The 22,215-nt window shown below is 44.9% G+C and overlaps 1 protein-coding gene across 3 annotated transcripts in view; it reads right to left on the bottom strand.

Annotated features, from left to right (window-relative positions):
* Positions 1-17,090, bottom strand: part of ZFR (zinc finger RNA binding protein) — a 55,841-nt gene extending 38,751 nt beyond the window's left edge. For all 3 annotated transcript variants that reach the window (XM_069963132.1, XM_069963133.1, XM_069963134.1), the window contains exon 1: positions 16,984-17,090. The gene's annotated coding sequence lies outside the window, so the exon portion shown is untranslated. The remainder of the gene's footprint in view (positions 1-16,983) is intronic.
* Positions 17,091-22,215: the final 5,125 nt, after the last annotated feature.

Genomic DNA, 22,215 nt, shown 5'->3' with positions numbered 1-22,215 from the left:
ACCGTAAGTGAGGGGCCCTGAGAGGACTGGTGATAAAAATGGCAAAAAAGACCCCACGGTCGGCATAAAAATGGGCATGAAAGTAAAACCACAAAATTATTATTTAAAAATAAAATTGACTTTGGGCCACTGATCTCACCCTGATAATACACAGAGAGGGATGCCCTGCATCACACCCAAGAGAGTCCAGCCTGGCCCAAAGTGGTTCTGGGTATAAAAACTGGCATCAAAGTGGGCAGATTGGCATTTTTTCCTAATTTGAATAAGTAACAGCTGTTTTCAAAGGGTTAAATGAGTTTGGGCCACGGATCTCACATTGATATTGCATAGAGAGGGATGCCCCGCATTATATCCAAGAGAGTCCAGCCTGGCCCAAAGTGGTTCTGGGTATAAAAACTGGCATCAAAGTTGGCAGATTGGCATTTTTCCCAATTTGAATAAGTAACAGGTATTTTCAAAGGGTTAAATGAGTTTGGGCCACTGATCTCACACTGATAATACACAGAGAGGGATGCCCCGCATCATACCCAAGAGAGTGCAGCCTGGCCCAAAGTGGTTCTGGGTATAAAAACTGGCATCAAAGTGGGCACATAGCCATTTTTCATGATTTGAATAAGTAACAGCTATTTTCAAAGGGTTAAATGAGTTTGGGCCACTGATCTCACACTGATAATACACAGAGAGGGATGCCCGGCATCACATCCAAGAGACTCCAGCCTGGCCCAAAGTGGTTCTGGGTATAAAAACTGGCATCAAAGTGGGCAGATTGGCATTTTTTCCTAATTTGAATAAGTAACAGCTGTTTTCAAAGGGTTAAATGAGTTTGGGCCACGGATCTCACATTGATATTGCATAGAGAGGGATGCCCCGCATCAGATCCAAGAGAGTCCAGCCTGGCCCAAAGTGGTTTTTGGTATAAAAACTGGCATCAAAGTGGGCAGATTGGCATTTTTTCCTAATTTGAATAAGTAACAGCTGTTTTCAAAGGGTTAAATGAGTTTGGGCCACTGATCTCACACTGATAATACACAGAGAGGGATGCCCCGCATCACATCCAACAGAGTCCAGCCTGGCCCAAAGTGGTTCTGGGTATAAAAACTGGCATCAAAGTGGGCACATAGCCATTTTTCATGATTTGAATAAGTAACAGCTATTTTCAAAGGGTTAAATGAGTTTGGGCCACTGATCTCACATTGATATTACACAGAGAGGGATGCCCCGCATCACATCTAAGAGAGTCCAGCCTGGCCCAAAGTGGTTCTGGGTATAAAAACTGGCATCAAAGTGGGCAGATTGGCATTTTTTCGTAATTTGAATAAGTAACAGCTGTTTTCAAAGGGTTAAATGAGTTTGGGCCACTGATCTCACACTGATATTACACAGAGAGGGATGCCCCGCATCACAACCAAGAGAGTCCAGCCTGGCCCAAAGTGGTTCTGGGTATAAAAACTGGCATCAAAGTGGGCACATAGCCATTTTTCATGATTTGAATAAGTAACAGCTATTTTCAAAGGGTTAAATGAGTTTGGGCCACTGATCTCACACTGATAATACACAGAGAGGGATGCCCTGCATCATACCCAAGAGAGTCCAGCCTGGCTTAAAGTGGTTCTGGGTATAAAAACTGGCATCAAAGTGGGCACATAGCCATATTTCATGATTTGAATAAGTAACAGCTATTTTCAAAGGGTTCAGTGAGTTTGGGCCACTGATCTCACACTAGGTTCACACAGATAGGCATGCCCCGCATTACATCCAAGAGAGTCCAGCCTGGCCCAAAGTGGTTCTGGGTATAAAAACTGGCATCAAAGTTGGCAGATTGGCATTTTTCCCAATTTGAATAAGTAACAGGTATTTTTAAAGGGTTAAATGAGTTTGGGCCACTGATCTCACACTGATAATACACAGAGAGGGATCCCCCGCATCACATCCAAGAGAGTCCAGCCTGGCCCAAAGTGGTTCTGGGTATAAAAACTGGCATCAAAGTGGGCAGATTGGCATTTTTTCCTAATTTGAATAAGTAACAGCTGTTTTCAAAGGGTTAAATGAGTTTGGGCCACTGATCTCACACTGATATTACACAGAGAGGGATGCCCCGCATCACATCCAAGAGAGTCCAGCCTGGCCCAAAGTGGTTCTGGGTATAAAAACTGGCATCAAAGTGGGCACATAGCCATTTTTCATGATTTGAATAAGTAACAGCTGTTTTCAAAGGGTTAAATGAGTTTGGGCCACTGATCTCACACTGATAATACACAGAGAGGGATGCCCTGCATCACACCCAAGAGAGTCCAGCCTGGCCCAAAGTGGTTCTGGGTATAAAAACTGGCATCAAAGTGGGCAGATTGGCATTTTTTCCTAATTTGAATAAGTAACAGCTGTTTTCAAAGGGTTAAATGAGTTTGGGCCACGGATCTCACATTGATATTGCACAGAGAGGGATGCCCGCATCATACCCAAGAGAGTCCAGCCTGGCCCAAAGTGGTTTTTGGTATAAAAACTGGCATCAAAGTGGGCAGATTGGCATTTTTTCCTAATTTGAATAAGTAACAGCTGTTTTCAAAGGGTTAAATGAGTTTGGGCCACTGATCTCACACTGATAATACACAGAGAGGGATGCCCCGCATCATACCCAAGAGAGTCCAGCCTGGCCCAAAGTGGTTCTGGGTATAAAAACTGGCATCAAAGTGGGCACATAGCCATATTTCATGATTTGAATAAGTAACAGCTATTTTCAAAGGGTTCAGTGAGTTTGGGCCACTGATCTCACACTACGTTCACACAGATAGGCATGCCCCGCATTACATCCAAGAGAGTCCAGCCTGGCCCAAAGTGGTTCTGGGTATAAAAACTGGCATCAAAGTGGGCAGATTGGCATTTTTTCCTAATTTGAATAAGTAACAGCTGTTTTCAAAGGGTTAAATGAGTTTGGGCCACTGATCTCACACTGATATTACACAGAGAGGGATGCCCCGCATCACAACCAAGAGAGTGCAGCCTGGCCCAAAGTGGTTCTGGGTATAAAAACTGGCATCAAAGTGGGCACAGAGCAATTTTTCATGATTTGAATAAGTAACAGCTATTTTCAAAGGGTTAAATGAGTTTGGGCCACTGATCTCACACTGATAATACACAGAGAGGGATGCCCCGCATCACAACCAAGAGAGTCCAGCCTGGCCCAAAGTGGTTCTGGGTATAAAAACTGGCATCAAAGTGGGCACATAGCCATTTTTCATGATTTGAATAAGTAACAGCTGTTTTCAAAGGGTTAAATGAGTTTGGGCCACGGATCTCACATTGATATTGCATAGAGAGGGATGCCCCGCATCAGATCCAAGAGAGTCCAGCCTGGCCCAAAGTGGGTTTTGGTATAAAAACTGGCATCAAAGTGGGCAGATTGGCATTTTTTCCTAATTTGAATAAGTAACAGCTGTTTTCAAAGGGTTAAATGAGTTTGGGCCACTGATCTCACACTGATAATACACAGAGAGGGATGCCCCGCATCACATCCAACAGAGTCCAGCCTGGCCCAAAGTGGTTCTGGGTATAAAAACTGGCATCAAAGTGGGCAGATTGGCATTTTTTCCTAATTTGAATAAGTAACAGCTGTTTTCAAAGGGTTAAATGAGTTTGGGCCACGGATCTCACATTGATATTGCACAGAGAGGGATGCCCGCATCATACCCAAGAGAGTCCAGCCTGGCCCAAAGTGGTTTTTGGTATAAAAACTGGCATCAAAGTGGGCAGATTGGCATTTTTTCCTAATTTGAATAAGTAACAGCTGTTTTCAAAGGGTTAAATGAGTTTGGGCCACTGATCTCACACTGATAATACACAGAGAGGGATGCCCCGCATCACATCCAACAGAGTCCAGCCTGGCCCAAAGTGGTTCTGGGTATAAAAACTGGCATCAAAGTGGGCACATAGCCATTTTTCATGATTTGAATAAGTAACAGCTATTTTCAAAGGGTTAAATGAGTTTGGGCCACTGATCTCACATTGATATTACACAGAGAGGGATGCCCCGCATCACATCCATTAGAGTCCAGCCTGGCCCAAAGTGGTTCTGGGTATAAAAACTGGCATCAAAGTGGGCACATAGCCATTTTTCATGATTTGAATAAGTAACAGCTATTTTCAAAGGGTTAAATGAGTTTGGGCCACTGATCTCACACTGATATTACACAGAGAGGGATGCCCCGCATCACATCTAAGAGAGTCCAGCCTGGCCCAAAGTGGTTCTGGGTATAAAAACTGGCATCAAAGTGGGCAGATTGGCATTTTTTCCTAATTTGAATAAGTAACAGCTGTTTTCAAAGGGTTAAATGAGTTTGGGCCACTGATCTCACACTGATATTACACAGAGAGGGATGCCCCGCATCACAACCAAGAGAGTGCAGCCTGGCCCAAAGTGGTTCTGGGTATAAAAACTGGCATCAAAGTGGGCACAGAGCAATTTTTCATGATTTGAATAAGTAACAGCTATTTTCAAAGGGTTAAATGAGTTTGGGCCACTGATCTCACACTGATAATACACAGAGAGGGATGCCCCGCATCACAACCAAGAGAGTCCAGCCTGGCCCAAAGTGGTTCTGGGTATAAAAACTGGCATCAAAGTGGGCACATAGCCATTTTTCATGATTTGAATAAGTAACAGCTATTTTCAAAGGGTTAAATGAGTTTGGGCCACTGATCTCACACTGATAATACACAGAGAGGGATGCCCTGCATCATACCCAAGAGAGTCCAGCCTGGCTTAAAGTGGTTCTGGGTATAAAAACTGGCATCAAAGTGGGCACATAGCCATATTTCATGATTTGAATAAGTAACAGCTATTTTCAAAGGGTTCAGTGAGTTTGGGCCACTGATCTCACACTAGGTTCACACAGATAGGCATGCCCCGCATTACATCCAAGAGAGTCCAGCCTGGCCCAAAGTGGTTCTGGGTATAAAAACTGGCATCAAAGTTGGCAGATTGGCATTTTTCCCAATTTGAATAAGTAACAGGTATTTTTAAAGGGTTAAATGAGTTTGGGCCACTGATCTCACACTGATAATACACAGAGAGGGATCCCCCGCATCACATCCAAGAGAGTCCAGCCTGGCCCAAAGTGGTTCTGGGTATAAAAACTGGCATCAAAGTGGGCAGATTGGCATTTTTTCCTAATTTGAATAAGTAACAGCTGTTTTCAAAGGGTTAAATGAGTTTGGGCCACTGATCTCACACTGATATTACACAGAGAGGGATGCCCCGCATCACATCCAAGAGAGTCCAGCCTGGCCCAAAGTGGCTCTGGGTATAAAAACTGGCATCAAAGTGGGCACATAGCCATTTTTCATGATTTGAATAAGTAACAGCTGTTTTCAAAGGGTTAAATGAGTTTGGGCCACGGATCTCACATTGATATTGCATAGAGAGGGATGCCCCGCATCAGATCCAAGAGAGTCCAGCCTGGCCCAAAGTGGTTTTTGGTATAAAAACTGGCATCAAAGTGGGCAGATTGGCATTTTTTCCTAATTTGAATAAGTAACAGCTGTTTTCAAAGGGTTAAATGAGTTTGGGCCACTGATCTCACACTGATAATACACAGAGAGGGATCCCCCGCATCACATCCAAGAGAGTCCAGCCTGGCCCAAAGTGGTTCTGGGTATAAAAACTGGCATCAAAGTGGGCACATAGCCATTTTTCATGATTTGAATAAGTAACAGCTATTTTCAAAGGGTTAAAGGGAACCTGTCACCCCCCGTGCCGGGGTGACAGGCTCCCGAACCCCCGTTAGAGCCCCATATACTTACCTAATCCCGCCGGGTCCCGCTTCTGGAGGTGGTCGGGTGACGGAGATCTCAGCCTCTGCAGCCCGGCGTGCGCTGAGAGATGAGTCCAACACCCATAGAGAATGACAGGAGAGTCCAGCGCTCCGTCATTCTCTATGAGCGTTGGACTCATCTCTCAGCGCGCGCCGGGCTGCAGAGGCTGAGATCTCCGTCACCCGACCACCTCCAGAAGCGGGACCCGGCGGGATTAGGTAAGTATATGGGGCTCTAACGGGGGTTCGGGAGCCTGTCACCCCGGCACGGGGGGTGACAGGTTCCCTTTAAATGAGTTTGGGCCACTGATCTCACACTGATATTACACAGAGAGGGATGCCCCGCATCACATCCAAGAGAGTCCAGCCTGGCCCAAAGTGGTTCTGGGTATTTTGTGAATAAATGTTTAGCGCCGCACTACCCCTTTAAGCAAACAGGGCTAAAGTACTCAGGAGGCATTTGTCAGCATGACAGGATCCCAGAATTAGCTGTCCCATCTCTTCTTATTAAACATTTCTCGGCTAACCCTGAATACATTTCTATAATAACAATACCTGCAGCAATGTTTTCTGCTGACAGGTCTGCTTTAGGCTATGTTAGGCCTCATTCACACATCCATAGTTCAGCCAGTGAATACGGACCTGTAATGGTGGACCGCACTATGAATGTGCAGTAACAGTGCTACGCAGTTTACGGAGCACTATGTAGAAGACAATGATTCGTGCCGCAAATGCAAGTCCGCACTATAATCTATCCTTTATTTTTTTGTAGCGCGGGACGTGGACCTGAACACTTGTACAGATGTGTGAACAGGGCCATTGAAATATATTTGTCCTATGTGTTGCCTGCAATGTCAGGGTCCCCTTCTAGCCATATAGGACCCCTTTGTAGCCAGTAAGACTGCCCTTGTAGCCAGCAGAACCTGATTACGGGAGCATTGATGTCCCTGTACCCAGTGGGATTAGCAGATGCATGCTGCAATACTAATGATCGCACTGCGCACGTGTAGGAAGGCCGTTCTGGGTACGAGAGATGGCTTTGCCCCCAAGTGCTGACGTCACCATACCCAAGAAGATGAAAGGAAGTAGGACATCACTGTAAGAAAGGTTGCATCATGTGACTGGACCAGCAATCTCCGAGTAAAGCCAACAAGGAATATATAAGTTCTTTAGTTAAGGGTTAATTTTCGTTCTTTTTTTTTTCAATTTTTCCAGGATACCCCTTTAGGCTATGTTTAAACAAAGTAAAAATAAGGGCAAATAATGACCATTATTAAAGGGGAACTGTCAGCCAGTTAGATTAATCTAAACTGCTGATAGCTCCTTATTGCACCAAAAACACCATGGATAAAGGTGTGTTTTACCTTAATCCTCATTACCGTTTCAGTAAAGTTTGGCATTTGCTCCAAAGTCTGGTAAGGACCCACAGGGCATCCCTCTCTGTGTATTATCAGTGTGATGCGGGGCATCCCTCTCTGTGTATTATCAGTGTGAGATCAGTGGCCCAAACTCATTTAACCCTTTGAAAATAGCTGTTACTTATTCAAATCAGGAAAAAATTCAAATCTGCCAACTTTGATGCCAGTTTTTATACCCAGAACCAGTTTGGGCCAGGCTGGACTCTCTTGGATGTGATGCGGGGCATGCCTATCTGTGTAATATCAGTGTGAGATCAGTGGCCCAAACTCATTTAACCCTTTGAAAATACCTGTTACTTATTCAAATCATGAAAAATGGCTATGTGCCCACTTTGATGCCAGTTTTTATACCCAGAACCACTTTGGGCCAGGCTGGACTCTCTTGGATCTGATGCGGGGCATCCCTCTCTGTGTATTATCAGTGTGAGATCAGTGGCCCAAACTCATTTAACCCTTTGAAAACAGCTGTTACTTATTCAAATTAGGAAAAAATGCCTATGTGCCCACTTTGATGCCAGTTTTTATACCCAGAACCACTTTGGGCCAGGCTGGACTCTCTTGGATGTGATGTGGGGCATCCCTCTCTGTGTATTATCAGTGTGAGATCAGTGGCCCAAACTCATTTAACCCTTTGAAAACACCTGTTACTTATTCAAAATAGGACAAAAATGCCCATCTGCCAACTTTGATGCCAGTTTTTATACCCAGAACCACTTTGGGCCAGGCTGGACTCTCTTGGATCTGATGCGGGGCATGCCTATCTGTGTGTACGTAGTGTAAGATCAGTGGCCCAAACTCATTTAACCCTTTGAAAACAGCTGTTACTTATTCAAATCATGAAAAATGCCTATGTGCCCAATTTGATGCCAGTTTTTATACCCAGAACCACTTTGGGCCAGGCTGCACTCTGTTGGATGTGATGCGGGGGATCCCTCTCTGTGTATTATCAGTGTGAGATCAGTGGCCCAAACTCATTTAACCCTTTGAAAATAGCTGTTACTTATTCAAATCAGGAAAAAATTCCAATCTGCCAACTTTGATGCCAGTTTTTATACCCAGAACCAGTTTGGGCCAGGCTGGACTCTGGTGGATGTGATGCGGGGCATCCCTCTCTGTGTATTATCAGTGTGAGATCAGTGGCCCAAACTCATTTAACCCTTTGAAAACAGCTGTTACTTATTCAAATTAGGAAAAAATGCCAATCTGCCCACTTTGATGCCAGTTTTTATACCCAGAACCACTTTGGGCCAGGCTGGACTCTCTTGGATGTGATGCGGGGGATCCCTCTCTGTGTATTATCAGTGTGAGATCAGTGGCCCAAACTCATTTAACCCTTTGAAAATACCTGTTACTTATTCAAAATAGGACAAAAATGCCCATCTGCCCACTTTGATGCCAGTTTTTATACCCAGAACCACTTTGGGCCAGGCTGGACTCTCTTGGATCTGATGCGGGGCATGCCTCTCTGTGTGTACGTAGTGTAAGATCAGTGGCCCAAACTCATTTAACCCTTTGAAAACAGCTGTTACTTATTCAAATCATGAAAAATGCCTATGTGCCCACTTTGATGCCAGTTTTTATACCCAGAACCACTTTGGGCCAGGCTGGACTCTCTTGGGTATGATGCGGGGCATCCCTCTCTGTGTATTATCAGTGTGAGATCAGTGGCCCAAACTCATTTAACCCTTTGAAAACAGCTGTTACTTATTCAAATCATGAAAAATGGCTATGTGCCCACTTTGATGCCAGTTTTTATACCCAGAACCACTTTGGGCCAGGCTGGACTCTCTTGGGTATGATGCAGGGCATCCCTCTCTGTGTATTATCAGTGTGAGATCAGTGGCCCAAACTCATTTAACCCTTTGAAAACAGCTGTTACTTATTCAAATTAGGAAAAAATGCCAATCTGCCCACTTTGATGCCAGTTTTTATACCCAGAACCACTTTGGGCAAGGCTGGACTCTCCTGGATGTGATGCGGGGCATCACTCTCTGTGTAATATCAATGTGAGATCAGTGGCCCAAACTCATTTAACCCTTTGAAAATAGCTGTTACTTATTAAAATCATGAAAAATGGCTATGTGCCCACTTTGATGCCAGTTTTTATACCCAGAACCACTTTAAGCCAGGCTGGACTCTCTTGGTTGTGATGCGGGGCATCCCTCTCTGTGTAATATCAGTGTGAGATCAGTGGCCCAAACTCATTTAACCCTTTGAAAACAGCTGTTACTTATTCAAATCAGGAAAAAATGCCAATCTGCCCACTTTGATGCCAGTTTTTATACCCAGAACCACTTTGGGCCAGGCTGGACTCTCTTGGATGTGATGCGGGGCATGCCTATCTGTGTGTACGTAGTGTGAGATCAGTGGCCCAAACTCATTTAACCCTTTGAAAACAGCTGTTACTTATTCAAATCATGAAAAATGGCTATGTGCCCACTTTGATGCCAGTTTTTATACCCAGAACCACTTTGGGCCAGGCTGGACTCTCTTGGATGTAATGCGGGGCATGCCTATCTGTGTGTACCTAGTGTGAGATCAGTGGCCCAAACTCATTTAACCCTTTGAAAATAGCTGTTACTTATTCAAATCATGAAAAATGGCTCTGTGCCCACTTTGATGCCAGTTTTTATACCCAGAACCACTTTGGGCCAGGCTGGACTCTCTTGGGTATGATGCGGGGCATCCCTCTCTGTGTATTATCAGTGTGAGATCAGTGGCCCAAACTCATTTAACCCTTTGAAAACAGCTGTTACTTATTCAAATCATGAAAAATGGCTATGTGCCCACTTTGATGCCAGTTTTTATACCCAGAACCACTTTGGGCCAGGCTAGACTCTCTTGGGTATGATGCAGGGCATCCCTCTCTGTGTATTATCAGTGTGAGATCAGTGGCCCAAACTCATTTAACCCTTTGAAAACAGCTGTTACTTATTCAAATTAGGAAAAAATGCCAATCTGCCCACTTTGATGCCAGTTTTTATACCCAGAACCACTTTGGGCCAGGCTGGACTCTCTTGGATGTGATGCTGGGCATCCCTCTCTGTGTAATATCAATGTGAGATCAGTGGCCCAAACTCATTTAACCCTTTGAAAATAGCTGTTACTTATTCAAATCATGAAAAATGGCTATGTGCCCACTTTGATGCCAGTTTTTATACCCAGAACCACTTTGGGCCAGGCTGGACTCTAATGGATGTGATGCGGGGCATCCCTCTCTGTGTATTATCAGTGTGAGATCAGTGGCCCAAACTCATTTAACCCTTTGAAAATACCTGTTACTTATTCAAATTGGGAAAAATGCCAATCTGCCAACTTTGATGCCAGTTTTTATACCCAGAACCACTTTGGGCCAGGCTGGACTCTCTTGGATGTAATGCGGGGCATGCCTATCTGTGTGTACGTAGTGTGAGATTAGTGGCCCAAACTCACTGAACCCTTTGAAAATAGCTGTTACTTATTCAAATCATGAAATATGGCTATGTGCCCACTTTGATGCCAGTTTTTATACCCAGAAGCACTTTGGGCCAGGCTGGACTCTCTTGGGTATGATGCGGGGCATCCCTCTCTGTGTATTATCAGTGTGAGATCAGTGTGGCCCAAACTCATTTAACCCTTTGAAAACAGCTGTTACTTATTCAAATTGGGAAAAAATGCCAATCTGCCCACTTTGATGCCAGTTTTTATACCAAAAACCACTTTGGGCCAGGCTGGACTCTCTTGGATGTGATGCGGGGGATCCCTCTCTGTGTATTATCAGTGTGATATCAGTGGCCCAAACTCATTTAACCCTTTGAAAATACCTGTTACTTATTCAAATAATGAAAAATGGCTATGTGCCCACTTTGACGCCAGTTTTTATACCCAGAACCACTTTGGGCCAGGCTGGACTCTCTTGGTTGTGATGCGGGGCATCCCTCTCTGTGTAATATCAGTGTGAGATCAGTGGCCCAAACTCATTTAACCCTTTGAAAACAGCTGTTACTTATTCAAATCAGGAAAAAATGCCAATCTGCCCACTTTGATGCCAGTTTTTATACCCAGAACCACTTTGGGCCAGGCTGGACTCTCTTGGATGTGATGCGGGGCATGCCTATCTGTGTGTACGTAGTGTGAGATCAGTGGCCCAAACTCATTTAACCCTTTGAAAACAGCTGTTACTTATTCAAATCATGAAAAATGGCTATGTGCCCACTTTGATGCCAGTTTTTATACCCAGAACCACTTTGGGCCAGGCTGGACTCTCTTGGATGTAATGCGGGGCATGCCTATCTGTGTGTACCTAGTGTGAGATCAGTGGCCCAAACTCATTTAACCCTTTGAAAATACCTGTTACTTATTCAAATCATGAAAAATGGCTCTGTGCCCACTTTGATGCCAGTTTTTATACCCAGAACCACTTTGGGCCAGGCTGGACTCTCTTGGGTATGATGCGGGGCATCCCTCTCTGTGTATTATCAGTGTGAGATCAGTGGCCCAAACTCATTTAACCCTTTGAAAACAGCTGTTACTTATTCAAATCATGAAAAATGGCTATGTGCCCACTTTGATGCCAGTTTTTATACCCAGAACCACTTTGGGCCAGGCTAGACTCTCTTGGGTATGATGCAGGGCATCCCTCTCTGTGTATTATCAGTGTGAGATCAGTGGCCCAAACTCATTTAACCCTTTGAAAACAGCTGTTACTTATTCAAATTAGGAAAAAATGCCAATCTGCCCACTTTGATGCCAGTTTTTATACCCAGAACCACTTTGGGCCAGGCTGGACTCTCTTGGATGTGATGCTGGGCATCCCTCTCTGTGTAATATCAATGTGAGATCAGTGGCCCAAACTCATTTAACCCTTTGAAAATAGCTGTTACTTATTCAAATCATGAAAAATGGCTATGTGCCCACTTTGATGCCAGTTTTTATACCCAGAACCACTTTGGGCCAGGCTGGACTCTAATGGATGTGATGCGGGGCATCCCTCTCTGTGTATTATCAGTGTGAGATCAGTGGCCCAAACTCATTTAACCCTTTGAAAATACCTGTTACTTATTCAAATTGGGAAAAATGCCAATCTGCCAACTTTGATGCCAGTTTTTATACCCAGAACCACTTTGGGCCAGGCTGGACTCTCTTGGATGTAATGCGGGGCATGCCTATCTGTGTGTACGTAGTGTGAGATTAGTGGCCCAAACTCACTGAACCCTTTGAAAATAGCTGTTACTTATTCAAATCATGAAATATGGCTATGTGCCCACTTTGATGCCAGTTTTTATACCCAGAACCACTTTGGGCCAGGCTAGACTCTCTTGTGTATGATGCAGGGCATCCCTCTCTGTGTATTATCAGTGTGAGATCAGTGGCCCAAACTCATTTAACCCTTTGAAAACAGCTGTTACTTATTCAAATTAGGAAAAAATGCCAATCTGCCCACTTTGATGCCAGTTTTTATACCCAGAACCACTTTGGGCCAGGCTGGACTCTCTTGGATGTGATGCTGGGCATCCCTCTCTGTGTAATATCAATGTGAGATCAGTGGCCCAAACTCATTTAACCCTTTGAAAATAGCTGTTACTTATTCAAATCATGAAAAATGGCTATGTGCCCACTTTGATGCCAGTTTTTATACCCAGAACCACTTTGGGCCAGGCTGGACTCTCTTGGATGTAATGCGGGGCATGCCTATCTGTGTGTACCTAGTGTGAGATCAGTGGCCCAAACTCATTTAACCCTTTGAAAATACCTGTTACTTATTCAAATCATGAAAAATGGCTCTGTGCCCACTTTGATGCCAGTTTTTATACCCAGAACCACTTTGGGCCAGGCTGGACTCTCTTGGGTATGATGCGGGGCATCCCTCTCTGTGTATTATCAGTGTGAGATCAGTGGCCCAAACTCATTTAACCCTTTGAAAACAGCTGTTACTTATTCAAATCATGAAAAATGGCTATGTGCCCACTTTGATGCCAGTTTTTATACCCAGAACCACTTTGGGCCAGGCTAGACTCTCTTGGGTATGATGCAGGGCATCCCTCTCTGTGTATTATCAGTGTGAGATCAGTGGCCCAAACTCATTTAACCCTTTGAAAACAGCTGTTACTTATTCAAATTAGGAAAAAATGCCAATCTGCCCACTTTGATGCCAGTTTTTATACCCAGAACCACTTTGGGCCAGGCTGGACTCTCTTGGATGTGATGCTGGGCATCCCTCTCTGTGTAATATCAATGTGAGATCAGTGGCCCAAACTCATTTAACCCTTTGAAAATAGCTGTTACTTATTCAAATCATGAAAAATGGCTATGTGCCCACTTTGATGCCAGTTTTTATACCCAGAACCACTTTGGGCCAGGCTGGACTCTAATGGATGTGATGCGGGGCATCCCTCTCTGTGTATTATCAGTGTGAGATCAGTGGCCCAAACTCATTTAACCCTTTGAAAATACCTGTTACTTATTCAAATTGGGAAAAATGCCAATCTGCCAACTTTGATGCCAGTTTTTATACCCAGAACCACTTTGGGCCAGGCTGGACTCTCTTGGATGTAATGCGGGGCATGCCTATCTGTGTGTACGTAGTGTGAGATTAGTGGCCCAAACTCACTGAACCCTTTGAAAATAGCTGTTACTTATTCAAATCATGAAATATGGCTATGTGCCCACTTTGATGCCAGTTTTTATACCCAGAACCACTTTGGGCCAGGCTAGACTCTCTTGTGTATGATGCAGGGCATCCCTCTCTGTGTATTATCAGTGTGAGATCAGTGGCCCAAACTCATTTAACCCTTTGAAAACAGCTTTTACTTATTCAAATTAGAAAAAAATGCCAATCTGCCCACTTTGATGCCAGTTTTTATACCCAGAACCACTTTGGGCCAGGCTGGACTCTCTTGGATGTGATGCTGGGCATCCCTCTCTGTGTAATATCAATGTGAGATCAGTGGCCCAAACTCATTTAACCCTTTGAAAATAGCTGTTACTTATTCAAATCATGAAAAATGGCTATGTGCCCACTTTGATGCCAGTTTTTATACCCAGAACCACTTTGGGCCAGGCTGGACTCTAATGGATGTGATGCGGGGCATCCCTCTCTGTGTATTATCAGTGTGAGATCAGTGGCCCAAACTCATTTAACCCTTTGAAAATACCTGTTACTTATTCAAATTGGGAAAAATGCCAATCTGCCAACTTTGATGCCAGTTTTTATACCCAGAACCACTTTGGGCCAGGCTGGACTCTCTTGGATGTAATGCGGGGCATGCCTATCTGTGTGTACGTAGTGTGAGATTAGTGGCCCAAACTCACTGAACCCTTTGAAAATAGCTGTTACTTATTCAAATCATGAAATATGGCTATGTGCCCACTTTGATGCCAGTTTTTATACCCAGAACCACTTTGGGCCAGGCTAGACTCTCTTGGGTATGATGCAGGGCATCCCTCTCTGTGTATTATCAGTGTGAGATCAGTGGCCCAAACTCATTTAACCCTTTGAAAACAGCTGTTACTTATTCAAATTAGGAAAAAATGCCAATCTGCCCACTTTGATGCCAGTTTTTATACCCAGAACCACTTTGGGCCAGGCTGGACTCTCTTGGATGTGATGCTGGGCATCCCTCTCTGTGTAATATCAATGTGAGATCAGTGGCCCAAACTCATTTAACCCTTTGAAAATAGCTGTTACTTATTCAAATCATGAAAAATGGCTATGTGCCCACTTTGATGCCAGTTTTTATACCCAGAACCACTTTGGGCCAGGCTGGACTCTAATGGATGTGATGCGGGGCATCCCTCTCTGTGTATTATCAGTGTGAGATCAGTGGCCCAAACTCATTTAACCCTTTGAAAATACCTGTTACTTATTCAAATTGGGAAAAATGCCAATCTGCCAACTTTGATGCCAGTTTTTATACCCAGAACCACTTTGGGCCAGGCTGGACTCTCTTGGATGTAATGCGGGGCATGCCTATCTGTGTGTACGTAGTGTGAGATTAGTGGCCCAAACTCACTGAACCCTTTGAAAATAGCTGTTACTTATTCAAATCATGAAATATGGCTATGTGCCCACTTTGATGCCAGTTTTTATACCCAGAAGCACTTTGGGCCAGGCTGGACTCTCTTGGGTATGATGCGGGGCATCCCTCTCTGTGTATTATCAGTGTGAGATCAGTGGCCCAAACTCATTTAACCCTTTGAAAACAGCTGTTACTTATTCAAATTGGGAAAAAATGCCAATCTGCCCACTTTGATGCCAGTTTTTATACCAAAAACCACTTTGGGCCAGGCTGGACTCTCTTGGATGTGATGCGGGGGATCCCTCTCTGTGTATTATCAGTGTGATATCAGTGGCCCAAACTCATTTAACCCTTTGAAAATACCTGTTACTTATTCAAATAATGAAAAATGGCTATGTGCCCACTTTGACGCCAGTTTTTATACCCAGAACCACTTTGGGCCAGGCTGGACTCTCTTGGGTGTGATGCAGGGGATCCCGCTCTGTGTATTATCAGGGTGAGATCAGTGGCCCAAAGTCAATTTTATTTTTAAATAATAATTTTGTGGTTTTACTTTCATGCCCATTTTTATGCCAACCGTGGGGTCTTTTTTGCCATTTTTATCACCAGTCCTCTCAGGGCCCCTCACTTACCGTAGGGTATGAATATTATTCATTTTCTGTAAGAATAATAGCTAAAACAGGAAAAAGAAAAATCCTCTGAATAAGAAACTGCCGAATAAGAAACCAACTTCAGCCCCGAATAAGAAACTGGCCGAATAAGAAACCAACTTCAGCCTCGTTACCTAGAAGTTGCGTCCCATGGATAGCATTAGAATTCTTCACAAGAGCTAAGCTGCAATACAACACACAGCCTGGGAACAAAGGGGGCACTGTTTATAGAAGATATATATATATTTTTTAATTTGTCAAAAAATTACCCGAATCCTAAACAGTTATAAGATATCAGGCAACCCCTTTAAAGAGGTACTCCTACCCCCCCAAAGATTTCAAATCAACTGGTGCCAGAAATTTCTAATTTACTTTATTAAAAAAGGTCCAGTCTTCCAGTATTTACCTTCTGCTGTGTGCCCTGCAGGAAGTGGTGTATTCTTTCCAGTCTGGAGAGCAGGAGAGGTTTTCTATGGGGATTTGCTCCTGTTCTGGGCAGTTCCTGACATGGACAGAGGTGGCAGCAGAGAGCACTGTGTTAGACTGGAGAGAATACACCACTTCCTGCAGGACATACAGCAGCTGATAAGTACTGGAAGACTGGAGAGTTTTGAATAGACGTAAATTATAAATCTCTGGCACCAGTTTTCTTGCTGGAGTACCCCTTTAAGGTACTGTCTATACACACAGTATGCTGGGACCTAAGTTGGACTGAGCTCACTATGAAACAATAAGACTGTCTTAGAAGTGATGACCAGTGTGAACAGAGCCATACAAAACCATGGGGGGAAGGGCAGGCCTCAGTCACACAGCGCATGTAGGATGCGGTTGTTATTTTGAGGTGGGTACTATTTTTCGGATATATAGGATGCCCCCATTCTAATTCCCCACATTGGATGATGAGAGGACGACCGACCAGCCGCCGCCATTTTTACACCTTTCCCCCCCATGAAGGTGCCGGGCCTCTGCGGAGGAATCACCACACCCCCCAGCAAGGAGCACAGGGCGGTAACACTCTAACCCTGATCAGGCCGTATCACTCCGCCATCCTAAAACACACACCGACACGACGAACCACAAACGCAGCCGCCGCTTATGAACGTTTACACACCTGTCCGCTCTCAGCCGCGTCCGTCTCCGACTTCCTCTCTTACAGGAACTGACGTCAGCCGAAGTCGACGCACCAACCTGAAGGCGGGGGGAAGGGAGGGGCTACGTGACGTCTGCGAAGCGGTACTGCGTAACGTCCATCACGAGCGACGGCGGCCATGTTGTGTGTGGCACAGAGCGTAAGCCTAACAATAGGACAGAAGCGGGCCTATCGCTCCTCAGCCGCCAACCAGTGACGTCAGCGCGTGGCGTCGCTGAGTCAGGTGATCTGTTTCTGCTGGGAATATTCTGGAACAAAGTTCTTGTGTTGCGGCAGGCCTCGTGTGTACGTGATAAGAGAATCAGACCTGTGGCCCAAGCGGAGCTGTTCACTGAGAGCAGTATGAGCTCTCCAGATGCTCGGCTGGCAGGGCATGATGGGAGTTGTAGTTTTGGGACATTTTTTGTTTTTCTGTTTTCATTGTGACTGTGGCATAGCACAACTGTGATATAACAGCCATCAAAAATACATCCTTAACCCTTTACGGACAGAGCCCAAAATGGCCTTTAAGGCCATTTTGGGCTCTGTCCTTAAAGGGTTAAGGACATATTTTTGATGACTAATTGGCTAATAAATTTAGTGTTTTCATTTTTTTCTCCTCTTCTTGTATAGTATTTCTATTTTTTTCATGTACACGGCTATATGGGGGTGTCATATTTAGCGCCATAATCTCTAATTTTTTATAAATACCATATGTGTGTAGATGAGACATAACTGATTAACCCTTAGGGGACACAGCCAGTTTTCATTTTTGCGTTTTCGTTTTTCCCTCCTCGTGTATATAAGGCCATAGCGCCTGCATTTTTCCACCTAGAGACCCAAATGAGCCCTTATTTTTTGCGCAACTAATTGTACTTTGCTAAGGCAGATGTAATTTTTGCCTAAAATGTGCCGGGAAACCAGAAAAAAATTATATGTGTGGTGAAATTGAAAAAAAAAATGTTTTTTTTTTATTTGGGGGGTGGTTGTTTTTACTATGTTCGCCCTGGGGTAAAACTGACTCGTTATATATGTTCCTTAAGTTGTTACGATTACAACGATATGTAACATGTATAACTTTTATTTGATTTGATGGCTTGTAAAAAATTAAAACCTTTTAAAGAAAATATATGTTCCTTAAAATCGCTCCATTCCCAGGGTTATAGCGCTTTTATCCTTTGGTCTATGGGTCTGTGTGAGGTGTCATTTTTTGCGCCATGATGTGATCTTTCTATCGGTACCTTGATTGCGCATATATGACTTTTTGATCGCTTTTTATTACAATTATTCTGGATTTGATGCGACCAAAAATGCGCAATTTTGCACTTTGGGAATTTTTTTGTGCTGACGCCGTTTACCGTGTGAGATCAGGAATGTGATTAATTAATAGTTCAGGCGATTACGCACGCGGCGATAGCAAACATGTTTGTTTATTAATTTATTTATTTATTTTTATTTATAAAATGGGGAAAGGGGGGTGATTCAGACTTTTATTAGGGGAGGGGGTTTTGTGTTATTAAAAATACATTTTTCTTTTACTTTACACATATACTAGAAGCCCCCCTGGGGGTTAGGGTTATTCCCCCCTGGGGTTAGGGTTATTCCCCCTGGGGGACTTCTAGTATATGTACTCTGATCTCTCATAGAGATCCATGCAGTATAGTTATACTGCATGAATCCATGAGATCGGTGTTCTATTACTTTTGGCTGCTGCAGCCAAAAGCAATAGAATGCCGAGCCGGGATCAGCGCCATTACGGAGCAGACCCCGGCCCGGGATGGATGCGGGGATCGCCCCCCCGCAATCGCGCCGCAGGGGGGCGATCCCCCCACTAGACAACCAGGCATGTATAACAGCAAGTATTTAGAAGCAGCTGTCAACTTTGACAGCAGCTTCTAAGTACTTAATTAGCGGGCACGGCGATCGGACCGTGCCCGCTAATAGCCGCGAGCCCGGGCTACTCGCGGCACCTGGGATCGCGGCAGTTCAGAGGGTGGTCGCCGCGCGACCCCCCTCTGAACTCCCATAGCGGCACGAGGACGTTCAATAACGTCCTGGTGCAGCTATGGGTTAATTTTAATTCTATTTTAAATGTAATAAAAATAATCAATCCTAGCGGGGGTTTTTTACCGCATTTGGTTAACACCATTCACCGTGTGGGAACAATAATGATTTATATTATTAGATTGGACGATTACGCACCCTACGGTATATAATATGTTTATTTTATTTTTAAAATGGGGAAAAAGGGGTGATTTAAACTTTTATTGGGGGAGGGCCAATGTCATGTTTTTTTTAACCTTCAAAAAAAATTTTTTTTGCACACTTGTTATGTCCCCTTAGGGGACTTTAAAGTGACTGTACCACCAGGCCCAGGCTGAAGCACAGGAGGCGGGCCGACCCACCCTTAGTGGAAGGAAACCCCGGCCCCTCTATGATAAGGTTCCATTGATTCTAATGGACTCACGTCATGGAGGGGCTGGGGTTTCTTCCCACTGGGGGTGGGTCGGCCGCCTCCTGTGCTTCAGCCTGGGCCTGGTGGTACAGTCACTTTAACATTTTTTTACATTACATTCTATACACTGATCATTGCTATGCCATAGCATAGCCTTGATCAGTGTTATCTGTGATCATTGCATAGAGCCTGCCTGTCCAGACTCTATACACTGATCACCAATCTGACTGCCGGAAGAAAGGTGAGAGATCTCCGGCAGTCAGATAGAACGATCGAAACCCCCGCAGTCACGCTGCAGGGATCCCAATTGGTCAGTGACAGGAGCACAGCTCCTGCCACTGATGTAATTGCCACGATCGCAGCACTGCAGGGGTTAATGGCGATCCTTTGCGTGATCGCGGCGGCCCGTCGTTAACAGTGAGGACCTTGCTGCATATAGCAGCCAGTCCCCACGTGCTTTGAAGTGAGCTTCGCTGGACTCCATAACTTACGGGTACGGCATTGGTCCTTAAGTGACAGGATTCCATGACGTACGGGTACAGCATGGGCACTTAAAGGGTTAAAGGGGTACTCCAGCGATTTTCTTTTAATCAATTGGTGTCAGAAAGTGGCAGAGATTTCTTATTTATTTCTATTTAAAAATCTCCAGTCTTCCAGTACTTATCAGCTGCTGTATGTCCTGCAGGAAATTGTGTCTTTTCTCTCCTGGCTGACACAGTGCTCTCTGCTGCCACCTCTGTCCATGTCAGGAACTGTCCAGAGCAGGAGCAAATCCCTAGAACTTCTCCTGCAGTGGACAGTTCCTGACATGGACAGAGGGGGCAGTAAAGTCTCCCATATGAGACTAAAAGGCCACGGAGGCATGAGAGAGTTGTATGATGAGTCAATGTTATAAGAAAATAACCTGTAAATAAAGTTTCATCTCTTTCCCCCGCCCTGTATTTTGAGGAGATGTATAATGGCAACTGCCAGGGGCTCTATACATTAGAGGAGTTAGGGCCAACCCTGGCAGGTGTCATTGTGGTCGGGCATGGAACGGGAAGTGACGTGTGGGAACTTACTTGTTGCTGATGGAGATGTGTAATGGCCCCAATCTCCATGAGAAAGGACCCCCTAAAACCAAAAGTCTCAAGTACTCGCATTGTGAAGGGCCAAGGTAAGTAGCAAGACTAAGCCATTGTCTCTATTGACAACATCCACTCGTCCTAGTGTTGTCCCCACCTTTCCTACAGGGGATGAATCACACCTTGGCCTTATGGATCAGCTGAGGGAGACAGAATTTTATAAAGCTATGGGGGGGGGGGGGGGGGGGGGGGGAGGGGGGGGTAGTTGTTAGCTGCCACATTGTGTTGGGTCTAGCCTGGTTTGGGGATTAGGGTAATGTAGGCATGTGTGATCTTCATGGGGATTTGGGTTCCGTCCAGGAAGGCTTAGAAAAGGATGACAAGATGGGGTGTAAAGGTGCCATAATATGCCAGCTGGGAGGGTTTTACATTATATGCTTCCAAACCTAGCTGGTCTTACCAAGTCCCCCTGAGTATTTTGAGCCCTCTTCCATCTTTTTAGTTATCACTGTTCTGGAGTTACAAGTTGGTTTTAAAAGGTGGACTATATCCAAGATGGCCTCAAACTACATTTCCCATCATGCAGTGCTTCTCCCTGATTGGTCCATTTGTAAACCTGCCTCCTTAGTTTTCTTTCCTGCCTACAGTTTCTCATTACTTCAGTGCTTAGTAAACGCAGCGCTGTGATAAATGTGCAACTGAGAGAGAGTGGACCAATCCCTGACAATCCCAAAGCCTTCAAGCACCTCCTTGCAACACCTCCTGGCATTATACTCTGGCAACACCTCCTGGCACTATACTCCGGCAACACCTCCTGCCATTATACTCCTGCAACACCTCCTGGAATTATACTCCGGCAACACCTCCTGGCACTATACTCCGGCAACACCTCCTGCCATTATACTCCTGCAACACCTCCTGGAATTATACTCCGGCAACACCTCCTGGCACTATACTTCGGCAACACCTCCTGGCATTATACTCCGGCAACACCTCCTCGCACTATACTCCGGCAACACCTCCTGCCATTATACTCCTGCAACACCTCCTGGAATTATACTCCGGCAACACCTCCTGGCACTATACTCCGGCAACACCTCCTGGCATTATACTCCGGCAACACCTCCTGGCACTATACTCCGGCAACACCTCCTGCCATTATACTCCTACAACACCTCCTGACATTATACCCCTGCAACGCCTCCTGGCATTATACTCCTGCAACGCCTCCTGGCATTATACTCCTGCAACACCTCCTGGCATTATACTCCTGCAACGCCTCCTGGCATTATACTCCTGCAACACCTGGCATTATACTCCTGCAACACCTCCTGGCATTATACCCCTGCAACACCTCCTGGCATTATACTCCTGCAACACCTCCTGGCATTATACTCTTGCAACACCTCCTGGCATTATACTCCTGCAACACCTCCTGGCATTGTACTCCTGCAACACCTCCTGGCATTGTACTCCTGCAACACCTCCTGGCATTATACTCCGGCAACATCTCCTGGCATTATACTCCTGCAACACCTCCTGGCATTATACTCCTGCAACACCTCCTGGCATTGTACTCCTGTAACACCTCCTGGCATTATACTCCGGCAACATCTCCTGGCATTATACTCCTGCAACACCTCCTGACATTATACTCCTGCAACACCTCCTGGCATTATACTCCTACAACACCTC

The sequence above is a fragment of the Dendropsophus ebraccatus genome, chromosome 3, assembly GCF_027789765.1.
Source record: "Dendropsophus ebraccatus isolate aDenEbr1 chromosome 3, aDenEbr1.pat, whole genome shotgun sequence".
NCBI lineage: Eukaryota > Metazoa > Chordata > Amphibia > Anura > Hylidae > Dendropsophus > Dendropsophus ebraccatus.
The sequence above is the reverse complement of the archived record's forward strand: the minus strand, read 5'-3'. Positions and strand labels throughout refer to the sequence as shown.